This window comes from Peromyscus maniculatus, chromosome 5 (assembly GCF_049852395.1).
Source record: "Peromyscus maniculatus bairdii isolate BWxNUB_F1_BW_parent chromosome 5, HU_Pman_BW_mat_3.1, whole genome shotgun sequence".
Classification (NCBI taxonomy): Eukaryota; Metazoa; Chordata; class Mammalia; order Rodentia; family Cricetidae; genus Peromyscus; species Peromyscus maniculatus.
This window is the reverse complement of record NC_134856.1, coordinates 997844-1007419: the sequence shown is the minus strand read 5'-3', so window position 1 is coordinate 1007419 and position 9576 is coordinate 997844.

The window sequence follows — 9576 nt, the reverse complement described above, 5'->3', positions numbered from 1 at the left end:
CTACAACAGCCTCCAGCTGCTGCCCAAACTCCACAGCACCCAAACTCCAGAGGTGCCTGGGCTCCAGAGTTAGCTTCCCACATGTGCTTCTTCCACAAGTCATCCTATGTCTGCTTTTCAGACAGCTGGCTCCTTCTCCCTGTGGGTTGCAGACGTCCCCTGTTGCCCTCCTCGGGTTGCTGCCACAACAGGATAGTGTCCTTAACACGAGCTCAGGCTTCTATTGTTGCAACCGGGACACACACTCAGCTCACAGCTACAGGTGAGCAGTTGCAGCAGCCCTCAGCAAGGCTCTGCAACATCCGTGTTCTCAGCTCAACTGTGCTATGCAGTGACAGTCAGCCTCAAACTTCACTATCGTCGTCAGCAGATCTGGTGAGACAACTGGGAATTCTTAAAGAGGGGAATTAGATTTAAAAGAAAAAAAAGAGAATAAAAAAAAAAAAAGGCCAGGCAGTGGTGGTGCATGCCTTTAATCCCAGCACTTGGGAGGCAGAGGCAGGCAGATCTCTGTGAGTTTGAGGCCAGCCTGGGCTACAGAGTGAGTTCCAGGAAAGGTACCAAAGCTACAGAGAAACTCTGTCTTGAAAAACCAAAAACCAAAACAAACAAAAAAAAAGGGGGGGGGTTCTCATATGAAAAAAAAAATGGGAAATAATTTTATGATGCATGGAGTTAGGTCTCTGTATAGTTCCACAATAGATGTTTTGAAATAAAACAATTAAATGTAGGGATAATCAACTTAGCTGGGATTGAGGTAATGTCAATTATAATCATTATCATTTTGGTAACTCTTGTTTTATCCCTTAAAAACTTGTTTGATATGGGTGCCAAATATGAAAAATGAACTGATAAGATAAAATCCTTAGAAAAGCAGACTGATGAAACTAAGAAAAATATTCACAGACAGAGAAGTTTAAAGCAGAAGTTACCACACCATTGCATTATGAAACTGAAGAGGAGAGGCCCAATGTCATTAGAAAACCAACCTTATTTTATCCAATTACCACTCAAGAATGACCACCAGATGACAGACATCTCCAAGGCTATTCAGAAGATAACTAGGATCCTATAGAAATGTTAGATTTGAAGAGATTTAGGGAAGCAACAGTTTAATATGGTATGCATTCACTTTTTGTGAAGCAGATGTTAAATTCATGGGCTACTCTGAACAGAATTATTCCACAAGACTGGAAAGATTTAGTTAGAGCCATATTAGAAGCTAGTCCTCAGTTACAGTGGAGAACCTGTTGGAAAGATGAAGCTAGAGTCATCAAACGAGGTAGGGATAGAGATTATGAGATTTCCCAAAATCAAATCTTCAGTGAGGACCATCATGATGATGTGTAAAGACAGATTACATTTGATGATCACACCTTGGCCCTATGCCATACAGCAGCTTTAAATGCTTGAGACAAGACTGAAGAATCAAGAAAGAGGACTTAGCCATTTACTAATGTTACACAAGGCCCAAAGAAGCCTTCACTGACTTTTTACAAAGATTGACTTCAGCTGTAAATAGAATAATATCAGATTATTAGACAAATATTAATTGAATCTTTGGTTTTTGAAAATGCTAATGTAAAAGGGTGACTAGGCCTTTAAAGGCAACATCTGCACCCATAGACAAATGGATTAAAAATACAGCTGATATTAGATCTCATCCTTATGATGATACTTGGATAGGAGTAGTGACTTCTAAAAATTTTAAGAAAAGTCAAAAGGTTGGATGTTTTAATTGTGGTAAACCAGGTCAACTGAAAAGCAATTGTAGACAAGGCATTCCTAGGAACTTTTTTTTTTTTTTAAGAGAGAATCCAAACAGAAGGCCCCAGCTTTCTGGAATATGCAGAAGGTATGGCAAAGGCCAACACTGGCCTAATGAATACAGATCAACATGGAATAGGCAAGGTAACCCTTTGCTGTTGGGAAACACCATGGGCGGGGGGCCTCTTGCAGGCCCCCATGTCAAATTTGGTTCAATCATTCCCTGTCAGCATCAGGGAAACTCCTCCACAGTGTAATTAAAAGACTTAATACCTGTTATGAAAAACCATACTGCTCTGAATGAAAGAACAGCTTTAGAAGATAAAACAAAAATTTCAGGAGAAACCATAAAGCAAATATTTTGGCAAACTTCCATAAATGGTCAAAGACCAAAGTTAAAAATACAAATGTAATTGAGAGAATGGTAGACATGGGGGCAGATATAACAATAATTGCACCAAAATCTTGCCATCAATATTGGCCTTTTCAGGAGGTAAATGTTTAGCTTTTAGGGATTGGAACTTTATTTCAGGCAAAACAAACTGCAAGATGGGGCAAATGTATAAGGCTAGAAGGACAGAGAGGAAAATGAAAGCCATGTGTGACTAACATAGAAATGAATTTATGGGAACATGATTTGTTACAACAATGGAATACCCAGATTCCAATGTTCCAATTATATTCCTCCAATCTCAAAAACAAACCATAAGCTAATTTATGCTTCTGAGAAAAATATTAAAAGGTATCATAAAGAATAGTCACTGACCATTCAAGTTGTACATAAAGAGGGCACAAGAGTTGCTGATCCTTCAAAGGTACCAACAACCCTACCTTTAAAATGGTTAACTGACAAAACTGTCTGGATGAAACAATGGTCTTTGATATCAGAAAAATTACAGGGATTAGAGCAGCTGGTACAGGAGCAGCTAAATGCTCAACATATTAAAGAATCAACCAGTCCTTGGAATTCTCCTACTGAAGTCAAGCTCTGACCTGCTGAAGGTTTCTTGGGGAAGGAGAGAAGAATGAGGAAGTATTAAATAGAAATATAGGTAGAGACAACAAGAAAGACAGAGACACAAAATAGCTTCCAGAGAGCCCTGGGTCAATACTCAACCACCCAGAGTTTTATTTTAATGGGCTTTTTATACACTACCAAGGGGAGAGGCAAAAGACCTCCCCCTTTCAAGGTCAAAGCACAATGTACAGCCAAGTATAGACTCTTCAAAACACCTGGTAATCACTTCCCTGGCCAAATTATCCCATTATGCAGCCATGCTGGGTAAAGCAAGTTTAGATCCTCTGACCTTGAGTAAGGCCTTACTAGGGAGCCTCTGTGGGCCCCCATATTCTTCAGTATTTGTCATCAAAAATAAATCCTTTTAATGGAAATGGAGAATGGTAAAATACCTAAGAGATATTAATATGGTGATTCAGCCAATGAGCTCTTTACAGTCTGGAATTCCCTTGTCTTCTCTATTACCTAAAGGATAGTCTATTATACTGATTGATTTAGAAGACTGCTTTATTACTATACCTTTGGGAAAACAGAATAGAGAAAATTTTGCCTTCACAGTGCCTACTTGTAATCAATCCCAGCCTCTTCAAATGTATCAGTGGAAAGTTCATCCACAAGGGATGTTAAATAGCAATACCTTGTGTTACTATTTTGTATAACAGTCATTGGAAATAATTTGTAATCAGTTCCCTCTATCTAAAATTTACCATTACATGGATGATATCTTACTAGCTGATTCAGATGCAGATACCTTAGAGAAAATGTTTAAAGAAATAAAGAAAATTTTGCCTTGTTGGGGATTACAAATTATTCCTGAAAAAATATAAAGAGGAGAGTCTATTAATTACCTAGGATATAAGATAGGTTTACAAAAAAATTCAACCACAGAAAGTACAAATCAGGAGAGATCAATTACAAATGCTTAATGATTTTCAAAAATTGCTGAGAGATAGTAACTGGCTATGACCCACTATTGGATTAACAACTCAATAAGTCATTTATTTCAAACATTACAAGATAATAATGACTTAAATAGTGTAAGAAAATTATCAGCTGAGGCTGAGAGAGAATTGGCTTTGGTAGAAAAGAAATCATAGGATGCACATGTGGATTGTCTGAAACCCTAGCTTGTATTCTGATTATTTTACCTTCAACACATTCTCCTACTGGAATTCTAATGCAGAGAGAAGATAATATCATGTAATGGATATTTTTTACCACAGAGAGTGAAAAGGTAAAGACCTATGTAGAAAAGGTGTCTGAACTGATTCTGAAGGGAAAATGAAGACCTCATCAATTAGCAAGCATAGACCCAGCAGAAATTGTGGTTCCTTTTTACTAATGCTGAAATTTCCTCCAAAAATGAACATTGGCAAAGAGTTTTCAGTAATTTGGGGGGAGATATTAGCAACAAATATCCCAAAAGCAAAAGACTTCAGTTTATAAAGAGAACTGATTGGATCCTTTCTCACACTGTATGAGGAACACCAATGTTTGGAGCTCCTACATTCTATGCTGATGCAAACAAATCAGGAAAGGCAGGTTATCAGTCAGGAAATTTAAAACGACTCAAAGCCCTTATAATTCTGTTCAAAAGTCAAAATTATATGCTATTCTCATGTATTATTAGATTTTACAGAAACTCTTAACATAGTTTCTGACTCTCAGTATGCAAAAAGAGTTTTTTTACACATTGATACTGCTGAACTTATTCCAGATGATTCAGAATTAACTTTGGTATTTATTCAATTACAAGAAATAATCAAAAATAGAAATCATCACTTGTATATAACACCTATCTGATCCCATAGGGTTCCACCAGGCCCTCAACCACAAGGAAATGATTAAATAGATCAACTATTGGTTAGAAATGTGCTAGAAGCCTCAGAATTTCATAAGAAACTCCATGATAATAACCAAGGTTTGAAGAACGATTCTTCTATCACTTGGCAACAAGCCAAGCAAATTATAAGGAAATGTCCTACTTGTTCTCTGTATAACCAAACTCTATTACCTGCAAGAAGTAACCCAAAAGGTACTCAAAGAAATGAAATTTGGCAAATGGATGTGTTTCATTTTGCAGAGTTTGGAAAATTAAAATATGTACTCCATACCATAGATACATATTCATGATTTTCAATGGACAACTGCTTTGAGTTCTGAGAAGGTTTATTCTGTAATTACACATTTATTAGAAGTTAAGGTCATCATGGGGATACCTGTACAGATTAAGACTGACAATGTTCCAGCATGTGTCTCTAGCATATTGCAACATAAAGCACATTGCAGGTATACCACAAAATCCTACAGGGCAAGCAGATATAGAAAGAAATATAATCTAATTTACACTCTAAAAGATCTAATCACACTCTAAAAGATATCCTTAAAAGAGAGCCCACCAGCACCAGCTGGACTAAGAGGTGTCTTTGTCCTCATAGCTAAATACCCCAGCCTCTAGGCTTTGGGCCCAGGGACACAACCCTGACCCCCACACCACCACCCATTGCAGTCCCAGTTTCAGGCCCATAGACAGGCCTCCTGAAGACAGGTCTGACTACCACTATCTCTCACCAGACCGTGTAACTCACAAGCCCCACCCCTCCCAAATTCACACACCCTCCAAGATTGCAGCAACTCTCTGAGACAGAGCCCACCAGCACTGATTGGACTGAGAGCTGCTTCCTGAGACAAAGAGCCCATCAGCACCAATTAGACCAAGAGCCCTGATTAGACCAAGAGCTCCCATTGGAACAAGAGTATCGATTGGACCAAGAAAGGCTCCCTCAGACACAGAAACCACTTGCACCGAGTGGAGAAAGAGATGAGTAGATGCCAGTGCAAAAATGCAGTCAACAACATAAAGACTAATATTGTTCCATCAGAATCTAGTGGTTCTACATCAGCAAGACCTGAACATCCCAATGCAGAAGAAACAAAAGAAATAGACCTTAAAATTACTTTAAGAAGATGATAGAGGCCTTTAAGGAGGAAATGAAAAATTCCCTTGAAGAAATTGAGAAAAAGACAAACAAAAAATTGGAAGAAATCAATAAATCCCTTAAAGAAAGCCAAGCAAAAGCAATTAAACAGGTGAAGGAAACAGTTCAAGATTTGAAAACTGAAATTGAGACAATAAGAAAGACACAAACTGAGGGAATGCTGGAAGTAAAAAATCTGAGTAAAGAAACAGCAACTACAGATGCAACCATAACCAACAGAATGCAAGAGATGGACGAGAGAATCTCTGACATTGAAGATATGATAGAGGAAATAGATTCATCAGTCAAAGAAAATAGTAAAGCCAACAAAACATCCAGGAAATTTGGAACACCATGAAAAGACCAAATCTAAGAATAATAGGAATAGAAGAAGGAGAAGAATACGAACTCAAAGGCACAGAAAATATATTCAACAAAATCATAGAAGAAAACTTTCCCAACCTAAAGAAGGAAATGCCTATGAAGGTACAAGAAACTTACAGAACACCAAATAGACTGGATAAAAAAAAAATCCCCTTACCACATAATAATTAAATTACTAAACATACAGAATAAAAAAAATATTTAGAGCTGCAAAGGAAAAAGGCCAAGTAACATATAAAGGCAGACCCATAAGAATAACATCTGACTTCTCAATGGAGACTTTAAAAGCCAGAAGGTCTTGGACAGACATTATGCAGACACTAAGAGACCATGGATGCCAACCCAGACTATTATACCCAGCAAAACTCTCAGTCACCATAATTGGAGTAAACAAAATATTCCATGATAAAACCAGATTTAAACAATATCTTTCCACAAACCCAGCCCTACAGAAAGCACTAGAAGGAAAAATCCAACCTAAGGAAGTTAGATACACTCATGCAAACACAGGCAAAAGAGAATCCCACACCAACAAATACCAAAGAAGGGAAACACACAACACTACCACCAAAAAAATAACAGGAATTAACAATCACTGGTCTATTAATGTTAATGGTCTCAATTTACCTATAAAAAGACACAGGCTAACAGAATGGATACAAAAACTAGATCTATCCTGCTGCATACAAGAAATTTCAACTTCAAAGACAGACACTATCTCAGAATAAAAGGCTGGGAAAAAACTTTTCAATCAAATGGACTTAAGAAGCAAACTGGAAGCCGGGCGGTGGTGGCGCACGCCTTTAATCCCAGCACTCGGGAGGCAGAGACAGGCGGATCTCTGTGAGTTCGAGGCCAGCCTGGGCTACCAAGTGAACTCCAGGAAAGGCGCAAAGCTACACAGAGAAACCCTGTCTCGAAAAACCAAAAAAAAAAAAAAAAAAAAAGAAGCAAACTGGAGTAGCTATCCTAATATCTAATAAAATAGACTTCAAACTAAAATCAATTGAAAGAAATCAGAAAGAACATTGCATGCTTATGACAGGGGAAATCCATCAAGATGAAGTCTCAATTCTGAACATTTATGCCCCAAATACAGGAGCACCCACATATGTAAAAGAAACATTACTAAAGCTTAAATTACACATCAAACCTGATACACTAGTAGTGGGAGACTTCAATACTCCATTCTCACCAATGGACAGGTCTGCCTGACAGAAACTTAACAGAAAAATAAGGGAAATAAGAGACATTATGACTCAAATGGACTTAATAGACATCTACAGAATATTCCACCCTAACACAAAAGAATATACCTTCTCTTCAACACCCCATGGAACCTTCTCTAAAATCGACCACATGCTCAGTCACAAAGCAAATCTCAACAGACACAAAAAAATTGGAATAATCTCCTGTATCTTATCGGACCACCGTGGCTTAACATTAGATTTCAACAACAACAAAAATTACAGAAAGCCTACAATATCATGGAAACTGAATAATGCCCAACTGAATCACCAATAAGTCAAAGAAGCAAAAAAGAATTTAAAGATTTCCTAGAATTCAATGAAAATGAATGTACAACATACTCAAACTTATGAGACACTAAGAAAGCCATGCTAGAGGAAAATTCATAGCACTAAATGTCCACATAAAGATGGAGAAATCTCACACTAGTGGCTTAACATCACAACTGAAAGCTCCAGAACAAAAAGAAGTAAACTCATCCAGGAGGAATATATGACAAGAAATAATAAAATTGAGGGCTGAAATCAATAAAATCGAAACAAAGAGAACAATACAAAGAATCAATAAAACAAAGAATTGGTTCTTTGGGAAAATCAACAAGATAGACAAGCCCTTATCCAAACTAACCAAAAGACAGAGAGAGAGAGAGAGAGAGAGAGAGAGAGAGAGAGAGAGAGAGAGAGAGAGAGAGAGAGAATCCAAATTAACAAAATCAGAAATGAAAAGGGAGACATAACAACAGACAATGAGGAAATCCAGAGAATCATCAGGTCACTGTAGTGGGTAGCTGTTCCAGCTTTGACCAGGAAGTACTACCCCAGTGAGGTTTCTGGTAACTGTCACACCTACCTATGGCCTGCCCCTGTGGCGGGGCCAAGATGGGAGCCCTTAAGACCTGAGGTTTGGAAGTGCCAGCTCTCTTGGTTCCTGGTAATCCTGGATGTTGGATGGCAGACTGAATAGAGTTCTCCAGAGAACACCACTGGACTGTACTTCACCTCTCCTGGACCCTATAACCTATCCCTTTACTTGTTGTAAGTAAAACCCCCAAATAAACCTCCCTTTTAACTGCATGGAGTTGCCTTAATATTTCCACCAATATCTGGTGCTCATGTGAGGCAAACTTCAAAGGCCTGGGTAGCTTCCACCCTCAGCCTCCTCTGTAGCTGCTGTGGCATACTTTCCACACTTACCACACTTCCCTGTCTCTTCTTCCCTATCTCTTTTAAAATTCCTGCTCTTCTTCAAGAGGTAGCTATCCAATTTCTGGGGATTGGAACCCTGTCTCAGATAAAATAGAGTTTGAAATGAGTTGGATGCATAGGGCCAGAAGGACAGAGAGGAAGGTTAAAGCCAAATGTAGCAAATATAGCAGTAAATCTTTGGGGCCAAGATCTGTTACAACAGTGGAAAACCCATATTAAAATTCCCACACTCACAAAAAAGGAATACAGGCCAATGCATATATCTAGGAACAATATAACACTCTATAAAAAACAGTCACCAACCATTCAGGCTGTACATAAACAGAGTACAACTGCTGTTGTACTCAGAAGTACCAACTGCCTTACCTTTAAAATGGCTAACTAATAAACAATGGCCTTTGACAAAAGAGAAGCTATAAGCTTTAGAACAGCTGGTTCAAGAGCAGTTAAATGCTCAACACATCTACCAGCCCTTAGGATTCTCCTGTATTTGTTATTTTTAAAAAGTCTGGTAATTGTAGAATGCTGTCAGATCTGAGAGCTATTAATAAAGTAATTCAGCTGATGGGATCCCTACAAACTGTGATGCCCTTGCCCTCTCTGCTACCCAAAGAATGGCCTATAATAGTTATTGACTTAAAAGACTGTTTCTTTACCATACCCCTGCAAGAAAATGATAGAGAAAAATTTGCCTTCACAGTACTTAATTATAACAATTCCCAGCCAGTCAAGAGATCAATGGAAAGTCCTCCTACAGGAAATGTTAAACAGCCCTACATTGTGCCAATACTTTGTACAAATACCATTGGAGAATTGTTCAATTCATGTGAAGTTTCCACAATCCATAATTTATCCTATTAGATGATCCAAAGTTAGACACATTAGAAAGCATTTTTAAAGAAGTAAAAAAGTTTTGCCTCATTGGGGACAGCAAATTGCTCCTGAAAAAAAAAATACAAAGAGGAGATTCTATTAA